This window comes from Anser anser, assembly GCF_964211835.1.
Source record: "Anser anser genome assembly, chromosome: 10".
NCBI lineage: Eukaryota > Metazoa > Chordata > Aves > Anseriformes > Anatidae > Anser > Anser anser.
Genome location: NC_139730.1, coordinates 17299228 through 17322405, shown reverse-complemented (window position 1 = coordinate 17322405; position 23178 = coordinate 17299228). Strand labels below are relative to the sequence as shown.

General features: G+C 40.1%; 1 protein-coding gene across 1 annotated transcript in view; it reads right to left on the bottom strand.

Annotated features, from left to right (window-relative positions):
* Positions 1–1763, bottom strand: part of THSD4 (thrombospondin type 1 domain containing 4) — a 300889-nt gene extending 299126 nt beyond the window's left edge. The window contains exon 1 of the mRNA XM_083851128.1: positions 1659–1763. The gene's annotated coding sequence lies outside the window, so the exon portion shown is untranslated. The remainder of the gene's footprint in view (positions 1–1658) is intronic.
* Positions 1764–23178: the final 21415 nt, after the last annotated feature.

Sequence of the window (23178 nt, the reverse complement as noted above, 5' to 3'; positions counted from 1 at the left end):
AGTACTCCCAGGTCCTTCTCTGCCAGGCAGCTTTCCAACCACTCATCTCCCAGCCTGTAGCTCTGCTTGGGGTTGTTATGCCCCAGGTGCAGGACCCGGCACTTGGCCTTGTTGAACTTCATGCAGTTGACCTCAGCCCATCGGTCCAGCCTATCCAGATCCTCCTGCAGAGCCTTCCTGCCCTCGAGCAGATCGACACACACACCTAACTTGGTGTCGTCTGCAAACTTCCTGAGGGTGCACTCAATCCCCTCATCCAGGTCATCGATAAAGATATTGAAGAGGACCGGCCCCAGTACCGAGCCCTGGGGGACACCACTAGTGACCGGCCTCCAACTGGATTTGACTCCATTCACCACAACTCTCTGGGCCCGGCCATCCAGCCAGTTTTAACCCAACAAAGCATACGCCAGTCCAAGCCACGAGCAGCCAGTTTCTTGAGGAGAATGTTGTGGGAAACGGTGTCAAAAGCCTTACTGAAGTCAAGGTAGACCACATCCACAGCCTTTCCCTCATCCACCAAGCGCGTCACTTGGTCATAGAAGGAGATCAGGTTCGTCAAGCAGGACCTACCTTTCATAAACCCATGCTGACTGGGCCTGATCGCCTGGTTGCCCTGCAAGTGCCGCGTGATGACACTCAAGATAATCTGCTCCATGAGCTTTCCTGGCACTGAGGTCAAACTAACAGGCCTATAGTTCCCCGGGTCTACCCTCCGACCCTTCTTGTAGATGGGCGTCACGTTTGCTAGCCGCCAGTCGACTGGGACCTCCCCTGATAGCCAGGACTGCCGATAAATGATGGAAAGCGGCTTGGCCAGCTCCTCCGCCAGTTCTCTCAGTACCCTCGGGTGGATCCCATCCGGCCCCATCGACTTGCGTATATCCAAGTGCTGTAGCAGGTCGCCAACCATTTCCTCGTGGATAGTGAGGGCCACATCCTGCTCCCCATCCCCTTCCACCAACTCAGGGTACTGGGTATCCAGAGAACAACTGGTTTTGCTGCTAAAGACTGAGGTAAAGAAGGCATTGAGCACCTCAGCCTTTTCCTCATCTTTTGTAACTAAGTTTCCCCCCAGCATCCAGTAAAGGATGGAGACTCTCCTTAGTCCTCCTTTTTGTGTTGATGTATTTGTAAAAACATTTTTTGTTATCTTTAATGGCAGTAGCCAGATTGAGCTCCAGATGAGCTTTGGCCCTTCTAATTTTGTCCCTGCACAGCCTCGCAACAGCCTTGTAGTCCTCCTGAGTGGCCCACCCTCTTCTCCAAAGATTGTAAACCATTTTTTTTCTCCTAAGCTCGAGCCACAACTCTCTGTTCAGCCAGGCCGGTCTTCTTCCGCGCCGGCTCGTCTTTGGGCACGTGGGGACAGACCACTCCTGAGCCATTAAGATTTCCTTCTTGAAGAGTGCCCATCCCTCCTGGACTCCTCTGCCCTCCAGAACCACCTCCCAAGGGACTCTGCCAACCAGTGTCCTGAACAGCTCAAAGTCAGCCCTCCGGAAGTCTAAAATGTAGGACAAATCCAAATCACCAAGCAAAGAAAAATCTGGGTGAGGACAGGAATGAACTTATTTGATCATTTGTTCAGTATGTGGTGATTAAACCACATCTTGTCTCCCAGTGTGTAGGCAAAGATAGCCACCAGCTCCACTTACCCAGCAAGCTGCAAAGGTTTGAGATGCAAGGGATATCGGAGTATTTTTTACTTCTAAAGCTGCAAGACTTCTCTGCTCAGGAGCCAGTTCTTTGGCCAGCTGCCACTGTAAAAGAATAGGAAAATATTTCAGTTGGTTTAATTAGGTAGTGCTACTTTGAAAATTCAGATAGATTACAGCATAAAATGATAAAACTGGCAGGCAGATAATACAGAACAAGAGTCTCCGTCCTGTAGAACTCAACTGCCTCTCACTAGTCATGAAGAAGAATCTCACACTAATAATGGGAATGACTGTGCATAAAATTCCCCATTTAGATGAGGAAGGAGAGAACTTAAGAAAGATCAGATTGTAGTAGAGCAGGAAGTAACATTTCCCTTCCTTGACTTGTTTCAGCCACTTATTTGTTTCAATACTTCTCTGTGAGCCACTGATTGTTGCAGTGAGATCTTTCTGCTTCATTTCCTTCTCTTTGTGAGAGCAGGTGTCAAACACTGCAAAGAGTTAGAAATCTGCTGCCTAGTATATGGAAGACAACGTCACATTTGCAACAGGTCCAGCACAGGTCAGTGGTGCAGTTAAGGCATGGAAAGTACCTATTACACAAGCTTTAGATTCTGAGATAGAAGGGGGGAGGGAGGGAAGCAACCAGCAACAGGAAAGAAAGAAAACAAACACGTACAAAATAAAAATAACAATAAAAAAAAATACTTGGAGACATCAGTTACCTGGTGGCTTGGAGAAAAGCAGTGTAATTTTACAAAATTTTCTCTCCACCCCTAGATCAGTTTCTCTTTAAGCAGGAGCACTTAAAAGAGTGCATGACACCAAAGGAATAGTAAGTAACTCAGTTGCATCTTAGATATGACGAACCGCAGTAGTTTTGTAATTCACACCCAGAAACTGTGTTCAGAAAAGCCTCCGTTTTATGTCCCCTATCTATGCCTTTCCCCAATAGCAGGAGGTCCTCCTGCCTGTCAGATCCTTGTCTGAGAACAGAGATGCACAAAAAATGTAAAGCTTTTCAGCCAGTCTGTCACGCTACAGAAACAGGAGAACATACCTGATTTACATTTATTTTACTTCACCTGAGGGGATGAGTTCCAGGAATGGCACTTCCCTGTGAGCTGCAGCTCTGCTGGGCTGCAGTAGCACTGACTCACTCAAGGAAAACTCCATGAGAGCACAGCAGAGCAAGTTAACTTTCAAGCCATACAAAAAAAAAAAAAAAAAAGGACTTCCTGCTTCCTCCTCAACACTTTTTGGTCACACCAGAGGACTTCTCCAGGTTCTGGATAAGCACCAGCTACGCAGAGCATATCACTTGCTCTTACTACCATGCTATGTATAAATAACTCAGTACAGTTTTCTTACGGGGACTTACTCACTAGCTTTTTCTATTGCCTTTTGCTAAACACCATCTTTTGTCCCTTTGAGCTAGTATTACAAAGTTTGTGTCAAATAACCTGTCTACACATGTTTCCTGCTTAAGCCTTCCTTTTAGAACACCTTCCTCATAGCAGGAAATACAAGCAGAAGGATACACAGATTTAGGTGAAGCAATAACACGCATTTAGAAAACATGAGAATCATTCAACTGAGTGGCCTTTTCTGTTTGTATTTCTTATCTTTATCTAATTGTAAGACTGTAGACCTACAGCACACAGCACGTGCTGTTCTACATTTATTTTCCTTTGTTGTTTCTCAGCCGTACAATTTAAACTTTCTTTTATTGTATCTGTAACTATAACACATTCTAACATTTACACATGGAGAGAGACTTGGCACAATAGTGGGTGCAGTCTGTCTGCTGTCAGAGAAGCATTCTCCAGCTGAGTCTACCCGCTTCAAGAGCTGGGAAATCTGCATTGCCTTTTTTACAGCTTAGCTTCCTCTGAGAAGAGCTGTGCACAGCTCTAGGGCTATTGATAACTATTAAATAACTGGAGGGTTAGGCCGCAATGTTGGAGCAGCATTAGAAACCTGCTCATAAGCGACTAGAGATCCCACAGTAAGTGGGTGCAAAGGGGGCCCAAGCAACAAAGAAACAAAGCAGCGGGGAAACAAGAAGCCCCTGGGCTAGGCAGCTGTGCCCACAGGCACTTAATAGTGCCGTGGAGAAGTTAGAGCACAGGCCTTGGACCTTAGAAGTAATCACAGACTTTGGCATCCTTCACAAGCTAGAAGCTGCAGATGCCCGCTCACCACCAATTTTTGCCTAAGGCATCTTTGTTTCCTCTGTATGCAAAGGGAGAGTTACAAAGACCTTAGGATAAGATTCAAAACATCCCGCATGCTAAGCGAAAAGCAGCGACAAAAGAAATACTGAGCAGAAGAGTGGTTGTAAACTCCCAACTCCCTCAAGATGCTCTTAAATCAGGTCTGTTGGTGGGAAGGTACAGACAGCCCTGCTTGTAGTGCACACGTGTAGTACCGCTGGCCACAATGGGCAGCAAGTGGCTAGAAGCTTCCAGTAAAGAAGCTCTGCAGGCAAGATACCCACCTCTGGTAGGCACCATGGAGATGGTTGTGGCAGAATCCATTCACCAGTTCTCCTTGCTCTGCTCCTCACTCACCACAAGTGCTGGAGCTCTACAACTGAGCCTTCTAGCTCGTGTGAGAGTATCTGAATGATAGCGAGGAAGTGGCTCTCCAGCATGAGTTTGGACCCTTCTGGGTAGAGAATGCGAGACACATGGTCCGGACGAGTCTCTGGCACATTAGCTGCCTTTGTGAAGTTATTTGCTGATTCAGAGGTGTGAAGATTCTAAAAAACACTGTGGAGGCAATGGCACTGCTTGTGGTACTGAAACAGCATGGACTCCTCCCGGGTCGATATGACTTCATAAATATTGACTTTGGATAAAGCTTCTGACACAATTTTGGTGTTGGGTTTTGTTTTATTTTTTTTTTTCCTCTCCTTTTTCCTTCCAAGTGGGTTCCCAGAGCTAATTTGCTTAAGGCAACATACATGACACAAGAATAAGCCCTTTGAACAGTGATGCAAGTGCTTGGTGATGAAATGAAAAAAGGCTGGATTATTGTTAGTTGGGATTTCATGCTTTGTTTGATTTACTCTGGATTCTTTGTCACCTCACTGCTATTCTTGCCAACACATCTCAGAGGGCTACTGATTAAGGGCCAACATACTGTTTTCAAGGCTTTTCTGACTTTTACGCTTATCAGTCGTTGTTTTCTCCCCTCTCCACAGAAGCAATACACTTTTACCCATCAATCTTTTTACTCAGCAAATCATCTAAGCAACAACTAACCATATTCTAGGCCCGATTCTTTTCTCATTTGCAGCAGCATGAAAATTAAAGCAATGTAACTTCCTTCAGTGAAATGATTCCTATGCAGTTATTAGGTGTAGCATACGCCAGAAAGGTATTGCTTTCCTCTCTGTAACGTGAATATAATTGTCTTAGTGTGCTAGTACATGAGTTCACAGCCACAAAAACACACCCAACCAACACCAACACATGGTTCACCCAGTGTATGCACAGGAAAGCCCTGATCCAGTACGAAAGTGATAGGAGGTTACAGGTGAAGACAAGTACACCAAAGAACTGTTTTCTTGCTTTAGAGGGAAGTCAGGCACTTTTTCCCCTAGAAAAGCACTTCAGAATTGCCTTAGTGTTGAACACGCCTAGGTGTTTTGCTGAATCAGGCACAAGTTTCTACTCCTTTATTCTCAACAGAGCAGGACTAAACCAAGAGAAGAAGAGGGCAGGCAATAACTACAATAACGACATCTGAGAAGACAAGAGACTAAATGCAAAATAAGGAACATAGCTATGCTCTTCTTTGGCAAGGGCCAAGGTAGCGTGCTAGACTCCAAGCAGTATTTCCAGGAACGCAAGAGTCAAGCGTTTAATATTCAATTTGTACTCATTATTCCTTGCCCCTGCATTTCAGTGCACATCACTGCACCTATGTCAGACACACACACACTCCCCAGACCGAACTTGCTTTTCCATTTTGGAATAGAGGCTGTTTCCATAAAGCTTTTATCCACAACATTACCCACTTTTTTGATTTACTGATTCTTAACAGAACTTAAAGTTCTCTGAAAACCACTGCCGCTGAGAAAAGATTTAATATCCATACCCAAACACTCGCTGAACGTCTAACCTGGAGATCAATATCTATAGATTCAGGTTGTGTGATGTGGCTCTGATGAGACACTTGAATACAAGTCATTGGCAAGAGCGCTCCTGTCATCATTTTTTGTCATGCTGTCAGCTGGCAACTTGATGCTAAATAGTTTAACATTTGTATCAGCAATTCAGTCAGGACATTAATTCGAAGCAGAAGAGAGTTGTTTACAAAAAATAAATAAAAGGCTTATGGATGATGTAAGTGCTGAGCTATGGGCTTTCTTCCCCATGCAGTGAACATGCCTAGATGTTTTTCCCCTGATTCATGAAAACAGTTGGACCATAAGCAACCTGTGTACTGATCTGCAGGCAAATCTTATGTCAAAACAGTGGTCTATCCCCAAAACATTTTCAGTACTTGAGGAACAGCATGAAACAAAAGCGTTGTTGCCCCCTTCCCTGTACCTCCTGAGCATTAACAGGTCTGCATCATCTTTTACTCTCACTGGAGGGTGTTAACCCTCATCCCGTCACACTTTCCATTCTGCACTGAGAAGAATAATAGTGCAATTGAACACTGTGTACTGTCTGAATTAAAAGGTTATTAAAAAGAGAAAGAGAGAAGACAGTGGAAAATGGACGTGTGTTCGATTTCACATTCTAAAGAGAAGGGTTTTTAAGGATGAGGCATGTGCCTACAGCAGTTCACGAAGGGTATGTACAAATCATCCTTCTACATAAACGGTCATGGCCAAGACTATCCAGCTGCTTTGTAACATACTTCTACTCTGAAAAGTTGTATTTACAGCCAAAATGCTCTGAGCATAATGTGAACAAGATTTTACCCTGTCCACTGCAGAAAGAGGGAGTTGTTTTGGGCCAAAATACCAAGACATTCCACATAACTCACAAACACTATTCCCTCATCTAATAAGCCTGCCCCGGTAAAGATTCTTAAACCAGAGATTCCTACCCATTTGTTCTTAAAAAGACTACGAGTGCAGTAACTAGAAGTCCTAACACAGTTGAATATTTTCTATGCTAGAGATTCAGACTGTACGTTTAGGAATTTATATCAGCAGTACATAATTTAGCAACTCTAGGACCCACAATTTCTAACTGCCTAACATGCAACAGTTTAATCAAGTCTGGTTAACCAGAAGTGACAAACAATTCTTGTACAAAACACAGACTTCCTTTTATTTCAGTTCAGGCTATTAAGAAATATTAAGCTGTAATGAATTGTTAAAATCCTGCTTTTTCTCTTTATTCAGCTTCAGAGGTGCAAAATAGGTTGCCAGTACAGTTTTCTTATCTTCCTCCAAAAATCTCACACAAATAGCAGATATTTCATAGCAGGAAGAATCTTTTCCCTGAGATAGAACAGCATAGCTGAGCTGCTCTAGCAATGCTGAGAGGCACAGTCCCTCCAGCCACACCGTGTTTCTTTCCTATCTTGCAGAGCCCCATCTATCTCCAGCCTGTCCCCTACCCATGCATGGCACAAGGAGAAGCTGTCAGCGTGAAACTTGCCCCAAAGCTGGACTCCAGTCAGAGCCGGACTCCACACAGCCAAGGGCTGAGCACCAATGAGAGCCCTCCCAACAAGCGCTTGTGCAACAGACAGTTAACTGCCTCTTCTCCCCTCTTCTCTAAAAAATAAAAAATTATCCGACCTCATAAAAGCTGTAGCTTCTAAACCTTGAATCATCTGTGACAGTGAAATAAAGAGAGAAACAAAGGGTATGGGGAGGAGACAGATAAGATTTTGCTTCATTTGAAGAATAACATGAGGATAAATTAGCCAGCTAGAATTCATCTGTTGTCTTCCTTTGTGCATAAGGTAAACAGAATTCAGTTCCCTTCAAGTAGATGGTCTGTAGATTCCAAGAACTTTAAACGGGGGATGAGCACAGGCAAGCACAACTGGATGAGGAGATCGGGCCTTTTTTTTTTTTTTTTTTTAAATCATCTCAGTTGTTAGGGCTAATGTGTATTACATAGCACACAATAAAACACCCAAACTCTGCTTCACTGATCTACCTTCCCATAAAAACCTAATTTACACAGTATCAACATCTGTTTAGCAGAAGGACAATTATACAAGTATGTGTGTATACATATGTGGACACACACAGGATCCCATTAGTTTCTCATAAGTTTTAAAGAAGTGAATAGAAGTAATTAAACATTTAAGTATTGTTTTGGAAGGCATTCTGCTCATCTTGGAGGAGCACTTTAGAGATGTTTAGAGAGTAAATGTTAGCCTCTTCACTACCAAATATCTCTAATTGCCAAATTCCTTGAAGTAGGCACTGCTATTTTTTCTCGGGAAAAATATTTCGTTATGCATTTCAGCTGCACAGAGAAGAAAATAAGTTTACATGTAGCTTTGAACAGACGTTTATAGACACAAAAGACGAAAAATAACTTTAGAGCTATGTAGCGATTTTTCTATTTATAGTATTTCTGCATGTTAAGTTTACAGTTCCTGTAGTTTATTGCAGTTTTGTGGGATTAAAGTCCTCCTACAAAATCAGATAAACAAGAGAAATGGGGGGAGAGAAACTGTGTGCTTTATGTACTGTTTATTCGTCTTCAATGAAGTCTGTCCCATGTATACAATCAAACATCTGTGGAAAGTCTGCATTTTGACCAAAGCAATCATTCTCTGCATTCCAGTTTTGGTAGCTGGTTCTTTTACTTGCATGTGTTGTGTATTGTGTGCATGCACACATATGTGGTTTGGGCATACTTCTCACAAATGAAAGGAAAAAGTGAGACAGTTTACATGACATTTTGTTAACATAAAAGCCAAAAAAACTTCGGTCCATACCACATAGACAATTAATGTTTTAGAAACTTCCACTCTGAGATTCTATAGGAATTAAGTAGCCTTTGTAAGTCATATGTCATAGCTACCTTGATGTGAGAACAAATAATCACCTAGATCATATTTACCCCCTACATTTGTGTAGAAGCTTCCAACACATGAGATGATCCAAATGCAATGAAATCAATTAAGAAATACAATGTGAATTTCAGCCAGCTGGACCAGAGCCTTACACTGTGAGCAAGAAGCAACTTATATTCAATTATTATTATATATATATATTTTTTTTTTTTTTTTAAACGGAAAGATTGGCCTTTGATTACCTAACAGCTAATATTCCTCAGGGCTCTAAAGAAGAGCACAGTTTGTTTCCCAGTTGATTTAAATCCATCTGTCATGAAGTTATTCATTTTGGTAACTTACTTACATGTTTCTCTTTCTGATGGAATAAGGCGTTTCACTCCTCTCAGGTACAACCTGCAAGAGACAGAATACAGAATAGCACCAATAAACTCTGAATGAAACCCCACAAGCAACATCCTTGCCTTAGGACTTTGAGACCAGTGAGATGAAGTAAATGTTTCAGGTCAACTTCACTACTGAGTTAAGAGAATCACACCAATAAAGAAGGGAAATCTTCTGGCTGAGAAAAAAAAAGGAGTCTGCCTAGTCCTCCATCTGTTCTACAGACAGACATATAGAGCTGCAACGAATTCTACCTGTTCTGGTCTCATTTCTCAAATTTGAGTTGTGTCCACATGGATGGCAAGAATTCCACATCTACATTCAGTGCACATCACTACATTGTGGTAAACAGAACAGAGTAAAACATCTTCACTGAACAAGTATCCATGTGCAAGTCAGTTGTGCAGTTTAAAAGGTAGGCAGCATATAAAAGAATGTGAAAAGTTTATAGTAACATCAAATTAGCTATTTGTATAACACATTTTAGATACTTCTACCTGAATAAAATATATTTTTCTTGTAATTTAGAACAGAACATAGATTTTTTTTATTTGAAATTTTAAAGATTATTTTTGATGTCATTCTGCAAAAAGATGTTGCAATTCCTTTGATCTTGTACGAGACTACCGCATTCTAAAAAGATGCCATAACCAGTAAAAGAATCTGCCTCTACTAACGATCTGTTTCTACAGTAACAGAAATAACAGTTCTCCAGTCTACCATCTCAGTACCAAAAATACCATGTATTATCTTACATAACTACCAAGTAGATTGCAGTAAAACAGACTGTTTAAATGCGTATTAAAATAGCTCCAAGTGATTTGGGTATTACTTTCCATTATTATGTAATTTACTTCCACTCTTTCTTTAGCAATCACTGCATCTCTTGGAACATTGTGCAGCTCAGAGCCAGAAACACAACTGGATCAACACCCTAACTTCTATACTGCACCACAGAAGCATCTATAGGTCTTGCCTACCTTATGAAGTATTCTTCCAAGGCTCAATGTTCGTCTATTAAGAAAACAGTATAGTTCCATTTATTTTTCTTCAATAGGCTTCCTTTTGAAAGTTTAACATTTTATACTAAAATTATGGATACAATTTCAACTTTGAGAAAGCTAGAGAAAAACCTATATATATATATATATATATTATACACGCTGTCTGCACAGTGAGTCAGAGCCCAAGCACAGCTTGTCAACACAAGTACCTAGAGCCAAGTCATAACCTCCACTTTAAGGTGTGGATTAGATGAAAGGATTAGAAAACATATTACAATGTCCAGAAATCTGTCAGAGGGAGGGAGAGATCTTCAATCTTAAGTAGCACTATGCTCTGCTTCCTAAGTTCCTAGGGTATTGTGCATTTGTGGAATCCAGGTTACAATGGGACGTCAGCTGGAGCAGAATAGTTGATGGAGATCCCAGGTCTGCATGTTTTTGATGCATCCATAGAAATGCTCTGCAGAAGCAACTCAGTAAGCTACAATGCTTTTTTTTTTTTTTTTTCCTACCTGCCCACACTCACAGCCGCCTGGTATGCGCAGTGAAGAAAATTAAGCTGCTCAGCCAATGCACTGTATTTTGGATGGGACAATCCCATGCATACTTTGAGACCTAGAGAATTTCCTGACAGATTATGAAATAATTAGTTGGCCAGAGATCCAGCCCTGGGCCCATTCTGTAGGCAAACTTTATTCCCTCACAATGTCTGACCAAAGCTGGGTAGAAAAGCTGTTTTCTTTCCCCTTAGGGAAACTTGATAGTTTTGAGATTGTGGGGTTTCCAATTTTTTATTTTTTTATTTTTTATTTTTCAAGTTAAAGTGAAACTTAAGTTCCCTATTTGTTTATTCAATATTTCTCTTGTTTTCTCACTTTTGTCCTACAATTTCCTACAGGAAGGAGTCAGGGGGAAGAAAGGTTGGGAAAGGAAGAGAGAACGACAGCAATCCTCCAACTCCCACCAATCTTCAAGTATTTCTTAAAAATTGTTTAATAGGAGAAAAGGTGGAGATTAGTAAGAAAATGTGTAAGTAAAAAAAATGCCTTTTTCTAATTGCTAAAATAACCCAAACGTAACCCAGAAGAGAATGAAGATTCAAACTGTAAAGTCCAATCCATCAAAGTCATGAAATGCAAATAATTACACAGAGGTTTTGGAATTCCAAGATTACTGTTAGTACAAGGTTAAACCAAGCTCCAAAAGAACTTCTTTAGCAGCAGGTGGAAGAAAACTTATCAAAAAACTTTCAGTAACCTGAAAAAATAATGAGGCCTTTTCAACTTTGCTGACACCAGATAGAAATGTTTTGGAGAAGAAAAAAAGGAAAAAGGCTGACACGATTTAGAAGTAATTCTTCTTTATGGTCACAGTAGACTGATGCAGCATGTATTATAGTGTCTTAAGGGATCAGAACTTCAAGCAATGAAAAAGCAATGGAATTGCAGTGTTCTGAAATTATAAGACTTGAAGCAGAAGGATTAAATAGAATTTGTGACAGAACTGGTTTTAAAAGACATTGTTGAGGAAAAAGAAAAGACTTTCAGGATGTAGTACATTGTCTTTTAGACCTATTCCAAAAACACTGATGACATTTTGTGCCTAAAAGAAGCTGAAAAGTTACTTCTGTGGTGACTAATGTAAAAAAGAAGCAGAAGACTAAAGGTGGGGCAAATAAGTGGAGTCAGATGCAGGCACTTTCATGGTAGGTGCAGTGACTTTTAGATTCTTTTAATCAGATTCATTCTGATTGATATTGGTTTGGGCGTCAATATCAAGTTACCTTAGAAAGCTCAATTGTAAGAAGTGCTAAAATCACTACTGTTAAAAATTGAGAATACTGAACTTCAATTGCTAAAAAGGTCTGACACCTCCCAAAGAAAAATCCCCAGTATCTTGCAAAATTAGGCATTTCAGTGGATATATATAATTTTTTCAAATATGCGAAGATGAGGTGTTTTTTGCCTGGTGATAAATGAAGTTCCATACAACTTCTACTTTTGAGAGATCAAGACATGAAATCAAGAGCTACTGATCTAGGTAATGAAAGGCATGTCAGGCTGCAAGCTTGCTTTCTGCATGTATTCTGTGAGGCACAGAGAAAAAAAATCCTTCTTGAATAAAACTGTAACTAGCCTTTGTTAAATATCTTATTTTTACGGGGTATTGTATGATGACAAGGAAATTGTTTATTAGTGTGATTTGTGATATACAAGTAAGGACCTCTTGCCATGGCCTGCCTGCTTGTTTTCTCTGTCAGAAGCTTCTGCACCTTGCTGAGTTTTGCACAATAGTATGCTTGGCATTGTTCAAAATTGATTCAAGATTAATTCAATCTCAGCAGTGATTTATCTGTTGAGAGCATCTTTTTTTTTGCCAGGAAGTACAATAGACTAGTACTTCAAAAGCATTTATCTTGGGAGTGTTCTGTGTATACGTTGGTCAGAAGTGAGTATTGCCTAAACATTCAGAAAACTGTACAAGCAAAGACAGTTGTTCTTCATCAGGTTCCACAGGACACCCAGCCCATCTATGGAGTACAGTACAGGTTCTTGAAGACTGCCTGCTCTCCTAGTGCACCAAGTTCCTGTCCAGAAAGATGGGTCTTTTAATCATACAGATATGGGCAACCAGAAACAAAGAACACGAATCAGAGCAACACTTTCATGATATTGTACCTTGCTGGGTCCAACTGTAGCAATATCACCTGGGAAAAGGTCACTGCTCAGGTACGGCAATAACTCAAAGCCCACGTACTGCCTTCTCACTTGCTTCACCATGAAGTTACAGGAAAACCCAGCAAAGACCATCTGCCCATCCTTGCTCAGGGCAGATTAAGGTTATGATCATGTACTGACATCTTCCTTATATATTTCATAGTTGTTCAGACAAGAAATAAAACATGGACCTCAACCTGCTATAAGAGACCCTTCAACAGCACACAACTTCTTTTTGTAGCCTAGAATAGTTTACAAAATACACAATCTTGATATTATTACTGTTCTGTCTTACCAGACAAGATTTGGAACATGTTACAGTTAGAAGCAAATACCTTTGTAATGGAAAGAGGAAGAGATATCTGTCTGTGTCTGTTTTTACAAAGAGAATGGCTATTGTCTGAACATGGTTATAGACTTTGAAAACTATTAGTATTCTTTGATGGGGAGATCTGATACAAAGAACCTATAGAAAAAAAAGAACATAAGCCTTAACACTAGCTGTTAAGAACATTTCAGGGAATAATAACTGCAGGAGATAAGGAAGCCTAAAATAAACACCAAAATCTGTAGTGCATCTAGGAACATCCCTCACCACAGGAAAAAGAAGAAAAAATAATCAAACGATCTCACGAGTGGATTTTTTGACAAGGTGGAAGAACCATCTCTTCCTGGAGTGACCTTGAACTGATCCCAAACGCTGCTCAGTTTGGCTGTCCAAGGATGGTTCATTTATGAATGAACTCTAGGAAATATGAGGTACACACCATCCAAGGCTATCATAATTCTGCACTTTCAAGGCTGCTGTGAGACTGAGGGAGCTCGTGGATCATGACAGAAAGTCAACACAAAATAGAGTCAGCATATAAGTTCATCAGATTTACTTCATCAGGTTTTTGACTCTCCCTTAGAAACATTTCCCTACACAGAATCCAAAAGCATTCTAGATACTCTTCTGTTTTGTTTTTCCTGGTAGCCTGGCCTGTGGAGCCATCAGTACCACTAGGAAGGGCACCTTAGCTCAAAAGAGAGCAAGAGAACTTTTCCATGGTATTCTGAGGAGTAGCTAATATCTGTTACATTCACAACACAATTAGTAACTTTTATAAACACACAAAATCTGACATTTTAAATCCTTAAGGCAATGCACAGGGTTGTGAGAATCCCACGTTGACACTAAGCACTCTCACGCTTCTCTTCATGACAGGATAACAAGGCCAGGAATATTTATCAAAGGGCTTTTTTCTATTGAGGAAGATAGAAGAGCTGAAAGTGACAGCAGATGGAGTGAGAAGAAAGAAGTCTCCCCTAGACTAAGTAACATAAAAAAGATTCTTCTACTCCCTTCTATAACATAGAAGGCTACAAAGGTGTCCTATTGAAGACATTCACACCTGCCTACACCATTTTGCTTGGCTCAAAGCACATAGCAGCATGTCATGGGAAAAACGAGCACTTACAAAGCCCAGCTGTAGTGTAACAAGGTGAGTCATGATCCAGATATGTATCGATGACAACCACACACCTCTGTCTCCAGAAATGCCAGAGCACCAAGAAGTAGATGAGAACTGCAGTCCCCTAAGTGCTGAAGGATAAATTAAACAGTAAGTCAATCAAACATATGTGACAGAACAAATCTGTAGCAGCCTCTTCCCCTACTTCATTTCCCATGTACACATTTTCGTCCAAGGTCTGATGCTGCCTAGAAAGCTTCTGCCAGCTCATCTTGAGCAACAACCACCCAGTTTGACATAGGGAAAAAAATAAGTTCCTAGATGTTGAAAGCTTTCCAGGGCACCAACATTAATGGTTAACTCTTGCTGAAGCAGTCCCCATTTCTTACTCCTACGTTTCCTTATGCTTTTTTCAATGTCTACTTTCTCATGAAGGAAAATGCTTTAAGAAAAATAAAATGTATTCATACATATTTAACACACATGCACACACATACACACTACTCCTAATCTTGCCATTGCTGCAACTCTTTTAGTTTTGGAAAAAGGGAGCCTGGACTTATTTTATCATGAAAAGCTGATTAGATAAATCTGGGCTGTTTTGTTGTTTACATGATAAACTGCTGCAACATTTTCACCCACTATGGTACGTTGCCAGTGCTGGCCCACAAAATGAATATGAGTGCCAACTCTAGCTCACTCACACTCCCTTCTCTATATTTACTCAAATAGTCATTCCTTTACCCTCCCTGTTCTCCTCATGGCTGTGAGCGCTCACTCTCATATGACTCAGAAACATGAAAACTTTTGAGTCTACAATTCTTGCGATTTTACAGTGTTGTTGTTGTTTTCTTTTTTGTGTGTGTTTTCTTTTTCATTGTTTTATGTAACGTAAGTAAATAAAAAATACTTTTAAAACCTGCTGTTGTCAGTAACTACATTTCACCAGGTCTGTTTCCAAATCCAACTCTCTGGTTTTGGTGCCAGTACACTGCTTTACCAGTCAATAATGTGCTCATTTAACTCCTAATGAATGGTGACAGAAAAGTTGAACAATCAAGGCAGAAGCAGCATCACCTATCCTTTAGTCACAGCTACGATGTAATAGGAGATACGGAGCTTGTTGTCAAGTCCCACAGCTCTAATGAGACTTTCAAAAGCATTGGCCAAGTATGCAAGTCACCCATTTTTCATGTACCATGACTTGTTATCAAAGTTATGATGTGTGAAGATAAAGCTGATCAAAAATAGCATGGACTTTATGTTCAAGCCAGAAATTCTTTCTCAAGTCCTCTAATACAAAAATAATACCCTTTGAAGATTGTTATATAACAAACTACACCCTGAAATGTGATCTGAGAGAATATATATATATATATATATATCTTTTTTGCAACATCCCCAAAGAGCAATAACACTACAGGAGCTTAAGTCACCAAGCTGTCCTCTCAGTACCACTGTAAATTGTGCAGCATTATGCCCGACTCAGGCACATAATAAAAGTCACTGACAGAAAAGAGTGATGGAGGTAGGCCGTTCCTCTGCCCACACAAATTGCTTCTCTACAGCATATTATTTTTAAGTCTCAGAGAACAGGAGTAACCTTTTAATTTTGCCTGTAAAACTACCCCACATTTTAGGCTGACTGACTCTTTTCCTCATCTTCAACAGATGCTCAATTCATGTCCAAATTCACCTCCTTCCAGGAATTTGTCTAGATGTCATTAATCTAAGGAGAGAAGTTTGTCACAGCTGGAGTTAGTAAGCATCAGCTGTGGACGGCAAAAAGAAGTAACAACTCCAAAGCTTACGTGCAGACATTCTGGCACCTAAACGCAGACTAAACTATTTCTACGCTGTCCTTACAATCACACTGTATTTCTTATATTTAATTAAAATGGCTATAACTCTTTTAATCTCCTTACGTTTATGATTACTTCTCTCTCCAGTGTCTTCACTTGCCCCTATGTTATTAAATCATCCAATAATTCTGCTTCAAAAATAGGTTGAGTGAACAAATCCAAAGAAACCATGAATCTTGTAATCCCAGAATCACAGAAAATACTAAGGGCAGGGACTCTAGGGGCTTCTCGTCTTCTGCCCCCCAGCAAGATCAGATCTACCTGACAGATCCCTGTTAGGATTATTCTTAAAATCAAAACTGATAGAGGTTTTACAGTCTCCCAGCTGTACATTATCCCTAACCAGGCATTAGCCAATTCTAAACAGAATTTCTCTTATTGCAATTAGAGTCCTTTAATTCTTTTCCTGCCTATCAAAATGGGAAAATACGATATTCTTTTCTATTTTGCAATAGTCTTCTAGGTATTTGAAAGCATTATTGAAGGATAGAATTTTTGTTCCCTCTCAGAGAATTTAGCTTTTTGAGAAAGCACCTTAACTATTAGATGATGAAAGAAACATATTTAGACCTTATAGAAACTCCAAAATATTGGTTTATTTCCTTACACATTTAACATGGCTTTTTCCTATCTTAGTATTGAGTAGTTACCAAATAAGAACGACATACGTGATTGTGATCACACCAGAATTTTAGAAAAAATTACACATTGACCCTTTTTATTCTGTGACACTGAGAAATAAATAACTTGTAGTATGTTCTTATTTTGGCTTACTCATGTTCCTTTTGCCCAAGTCAGAAAAACATACTGTGTGACAGCATTGCAGAGTTTCTGAAGCAGCTAAGAGCAAGAGAAGCTATAAACATATCTTATTTCATTTACCTCCTCTCCTTTTAATTTTGGCCAACGTAAGAAGCACGACAGGGCAACCACGGACACCAGGGAACTTTGTGCTGCCCATCAGAACACAAATCCAACTGCCTGTGGAGAGCACTGGCACTTTATTGCTTTGGCACACTTTGCAACTGGAACTTAACATACATCAGTGAATGATGACAAATACATACCCATGTTTTTTTCACCTCTAATCTTGCTATGCTGATTTATAATACATGCAATTCTAGGAATGTTAATGGTCTCAAGCCTTTCAAGAACCTAAGCAGCAAAGAATCCTTACCCTGACTGTCTGTAATTCAACCCAGCAAATGACAGCTTTCTGTCAATAATATGCTCTCGCTGTATCTGTGAACGCGTACACCAAGCAGGGAGGAAAACTGTTCAACTCTGAAACAAGCTGAAGTCAGATACTATATCCCACAAACCTCTAATAAATACAGTCTTTAGCCTCCACTTCACTCTAGCAGGAGTGAACAGAAATCATTTTCCTCACAGAACCCTTACAAAAAATAAAAATCAACACCGTCTTAATAAATTGCAACCAAACACCCACATTGATCAGTACGCTTAGCACCAGTGAATCAAATCCCGGTGCCTGGAAATTAGTGCAAGTTTCTCAATAGCAGAGCCAACCTAGTTGAAGCAATAGTGCTTCAGAGGAGGGCTCAAAAATTCAGCAGTTCTTTTGGCCTCACTAACATCTGATGGTGACGAGTTTTATTGGTTCATTGTTTTACTGTTTCACTGCTTCATATTGAGTAGGTAATTTCATTGAGTCGTTTACAATGATATTTAGTCTTTTTCCTGAGCTTTACAGTGAATTTATGACTGGCTGGCTGAAATTATTCCTTCAGTAGCATGATACTGAGCATTTGACCAGCAGTCCGTCTGTCATCATGTTGCCTGAGCCTGTGACTTCACTTTCTTTACCGAGGTCTTTTGCAGTCCTCTCTAGTACTGTGAATTTCACAAAGCGTTTTTAAAGCCTATAAGCCAAATGTCAACCCTCTGCCCATTCAATTTTCTTCCATCAATTTCTTCACAATGTCCACAGAAATCAAGTTCAAAACAGCCATCAAACCTAATCTTGATATATTCCTTCAAACATCAGTTATTCAATTCACTGTCATTTGCCTGCATCCTGTACCCTAGATCTTCATTTTATCATACAATGCAGCATTTACGAAAAGTAATGTTCTGCTCAGGTTTACACTCAGATTGTCAAAACATATTTCCATTCCTGACAAACTGAACATTTAAAGGAAGTCTCAATATGATTATTTTAACACTTTAGAGAAATAAATTTTGCTTCCACAGAAGGTATAATGGCAATCACTCCCTCAGCAGCTGCTTCACTGGTTTCCTGTTAGGCAACAGGACTATGAAATTGCTCTGCAGATGCATTAACAAATGTCTTGCTTTACCCCTTGGATTTCAGGTGACTTTCTTGTTCGTGGTATTTTCTGATAGGTCTCTCTATCCTAGGTCACATTGGAGAAACTATTTATTGCTGGTTCAGAGTGTAGAACTGCATGTAAGCACAAGCTAACTGCAGAACATGCCAGATTAATGTCAGTTCCCAAATGGTTCTGAACAGACTTTGTCCTTGAGTATGCTGGCAGCTAACCCACATGCACCCGTGATTCAGCTGCAGTATTGCTGACACTTAATATCAGCAAGAGATAATTTTCCTAGTATAGATTTTTTTTTCTTGCCAAATATTAAGCTTGTGTAATTCGTAAATACCAGGCAAAGTCATTTTGCCATGGAACTTTCTGGAATAATTTCCACTGGAAGTCATTGTGTCTCTCAAAGGTTTGAAAAGAGGTGAATGAAACACAAGGCCAGATTTCTGAATAGTCTAGATTTATATATTTTTGCTGATGGTGATGATATGGCCTACGCAAGCTCATGAAGCATATTTTAAACTCACATTTTTCCCTTCCTTTCGTTAATGTCATATGTTCTGGTTATGTTCATGCTAACATGGTATGGAAAAGCCTTTGAAATTAGAATTTAAAGCCCCATGAGCAGGCAAACCTTCTGAGAATTTGTACTTAGACACAAGCCAATCTGCATTCACAATCAAAGATCATTTTGTGTCGTACACTGCTTGGCATGGGCTCTGACTATCGTTCTGGATGTGATCACAACAATTATTAAACAACAACAATGAAACAACCAGACTCTCCTCCCAGCTAAACTCAGCAGGTTATTACGTGCACCCCACATGCTATATATCAGCAAGCCAGGGCCCGATAGCTGGCAGCCATCTGGCAGAAGCAGCTATTTCTAATGCTGGTTATATATATTAATTCTCATGCAAATGCATGTGCCTGGTTTCAGGGAGCTAAATCCTAAACCTAGCACCAGTATATTCCTTTCAGTATTTCTTTCATGACTTTTTCATTTACAGTTTTCAGCTTTCCTGAATACAAGTCAGAGACACATGCAAGCCCTACAGTTCCCTTATCTGAAATAGTGATATATTTGGCTTGTCTTCTGACTTATCACTCACCTGCATGTCTGTGACTGAACAGAGATCTGTATATACATCCGTTACAAATTTTCAGAGGCCGGTATTTGTGTAAGGACTCTGTACCCAAGCAATCCAGTAAATGTTTCAAGAGGACCTCTTCAATGTTAAATGTTTCAGGAAGACCTCTTTCAGATATCCAGAGAAATTAACAAAAACCCTGAGAAATCTGCATACATCTGAATAATAAAACACTATTATTTCAAAGAACCGAAGTTTCACAGACCTTTGTTCCTCCATTTCAGGTGGTCCCCAGGGTGACAGTTGAGGTATGTGGGCAGAAATCATGAGAATGCCTAAAAGCACCCACCCACTCAGATCCTATTCCAGCAGCAGGGAGTTGTAAGAGAGGTGGACACTACAATTAATACATTGGCAGTGTCCCTGGCCTCTCTGCTTTAATCCTGCACATTACAGCTATGGCTTTTGAATTTCAGCTATGGATATAAATTCAGAGGGTGACGTGGGTTTTGTGGTGTCATGTGCAATGGCCATGTGGAGTAGATGTTCTAGATCTCTTTCTAGACTATGTCTTTTATACATTTTTCTACAATTGCAGAGATTGAGTTTGAGGATCTAGTGTGTCTTTCCTCCTAACATTTCTATGTACACCCATGTTTCTAATCAAGAAACGACGAGACAGAGTATGATCACATCAGGATTACTGAGATAGGCACACCAGAAATTGCTTCCTGCAAAAGCCAAGAGAAAAGCCTCTGTTCCCCATGCCAAGAGGTGAAAAAAAAAACACACACACACACCACAGAACACAGAAATAACTGTGGAAAAACCCTGCTTAAGAATAGTTCGGTGGTAAGAGAGACACATAAAAGAAATAAATCCCACCCAAATGCTTTTCCAACACCTTCAGCAAAAATCCAAAGGAACCCTGGATCTTCACATAAAGACTTACTTTACAAATTGTAACATGTTACACTGGGAAAAAAAAAATCTTTTCCAAACTTTGAAGAAAATATCAGTGAACACAGTAGATTGAGCAAAGATAAGCATTCACTGTCAAGTACAGAAACACTCTGGATCTCTGATCAATTCTTATACAGTTTTGATTCCAACAATTTCATTTTGCCCCAGAACATCCACTAATTCATCTACTGAGTTTATCCAAAATGTATAACAGCCTATTACAGAATAATTCTTTTTAGTACACCAAGTCACAACACATTCATAAAGCCCTCCACATCCTGCAGAACTGCAAGTTTGTACCAGAGTCATCTTACTTCGTTTTTCCCAGAATAAAAAAACTTTGCTACAAATCTAGTCAAAGTATCTCTGTCAGCTGCTGGATCAAGGATACATGACATTTTACGGTGACTTAACATGCTACAGGATTATATGTTCAGAATGCACAACTACATTCATCAGACTAAGGGACATTTCTCTTGTATTAACCTTTAGAAAATACACTGGTTTCTGTCCTTTTCCAAGGTTTCACTCTGCTGTTAAGAGGTCAAACACAATTTTTCCTTATGTATGTAACCAGGAAGAGGATGCTTATATCTTGCTTAGCTGATGAAACTGCTAGGGAAAGAGTCCAGTTGGCAGAGACAGACTTTCCAAGAGAGAGACATCTGTTCACTAACTGGAATGCAATCAGACATTTTCTTCAGATGTTTCTGACCTGTAAGCAATCAGTAAAAAAGCTACACAACCAGATATTCTACATTAGCTCAAGTTTTTGGAGAACTTTTAAAAAATTAGAAGTAGTGGTAGTGTAACAGCAGCTCCTAGGAGCCCTGAGAAAGACCACCAAGACCTGTAATGCCAGACCAGTACCAAAAGAAAAGTGAAAAATGGAGTCTCTAACAGCTGATAGCCCAGGGTAAGCTAAGTAGAAAGAGCCTCAGGCAGGATATTCTTACTCTTCTTAAGTCTAGGAAAACATGGCACAGAAAGACTGAACAGTGCACCTAACTCTCTGGAAGGTGAACCTGGGTGACTCAAGATTTAGGTGATCACCATAACCAATCATCATCCTTTTCACACAGTTTTCACCAAACCAAACAGCACAAAGCATTCTGTAATTTTATTTTTCAGTTGTTCCAGGACAACTTATTACTTCCCTTTGGAAGGCAGGGTGCAAGAGGAGCCACCAGGCAAACAACTTTCCCCAAAGGGCTCTGCAGAGCCCCCAGGACCATGCCTGCCTCCCCATGGCCCAGCCACAACAGCTCAGCCCCAGCTGGCAAAGCAGTGGTCCAGGGACAGCTTTTGCACCTCCTGCTGACCCATGGCTTTTCCCTAGGTTTCTAAAGCAGTGTGTTTTAACACCAGAATTAATTTTGTGCCCCCAAAATGGACACAAGTTTTGTTTTGTTTTGATTTGATTTGGCAGGGGGAAGAGAATCAAAACAAAGATCAGATCATATATCCAATTAGCCACAACATGGAATTATTCCCCCATGTTTCAATGTGAGAAAAACGGAAGTTGATTTTTGGCTTTCACAACCTGACAAAGGTGTTTCCCCTGCCCCACTCTTGTAGTTTTATAGTGGAGGATTTGCAGGAGTGTTCACTCCACAGTTTCTTGGAGCCTTAGATTTCCTGTTACTGCACCGAGTCCCTGCCCTGCAAGAACACTCTCTCCACTAGGGAAACTTTCTAAGGAATCCCATACATTTCTAAGACTGCTGCTGTGATTCTACAAGAAAAGCACTGTAGACAAGCATCCTATGATCAGAGTAATTACTATTTCTGTCTCTCTTCTCCTAGTAGATTCTAAACAAGCTTAATTGACACTGAAAAAAAGCTCCCAACTAAGAACTTCTCAGGTACGCAGTACCACAGTGGTGACAGCTTTAGCAGAATCAGGACATCTCAAGTGATGATAAGCTTGCACCTGAAATGAATACATTGCTGTGTCCCAAAACTTTCAAAAAGTGTTTCTATTAGAAAGTAAGTCAAACTTGTCCTGTTCCTTGGTATTTTGCTCAATGAAAACATTGACTGGTAGTTTTAAAGAAACTGTTGACTTGCAAGAGCATGAAACCTACAATCCTAAATTATCACTGGGAGTATGTAGCAACCAGAAAACCTGAAGCCAGTTCAAGCTTCAAGCTTGATGTGGATTTTCTCTTCTTATAAAGCTTTCTCTCTTCAGCACATGGCATTGTATGAAACAAGTGTACCATGACAAATAATAAATAAAAAAAAACCAGCACACACTGAAGTTAGAACACACATGGAGAATGAAGGAATGCCAAATTAGCTTCCTTACCCAAATCTGTCACAGCTGCTTGGCTATTTTCAAGTACAGTGACAACAGTAACGAAAAAACCATGGTGAAATTAATGAAATTGAGATAGTGATTATTCATACATTTTAAAAATCCACTAGTGATAGGTAAGTTATTCTGGGGGAATGCAAGCAGGAAGAACTTTTACTGCAAGATTTAAAAAAAAAAAAAAAAGAGGTTTTGAATTGCTTAACCTCTTTTTTTACATCAGCTTAAGTCTTGAAAGTGATTGACTAGAAAGACTAATAACAGGGATTTTAAGACAGGAAAATACAAGTGGGAATCTAATTCTGCTCCTCCTGACAATACAGAGTAATTTAGAGACCTCAGGAGATCATCTAATTCAACACCTGTTCTGGGCATGGCTCACTCACACTGGATGAGGTTGCTCAGGGCCCT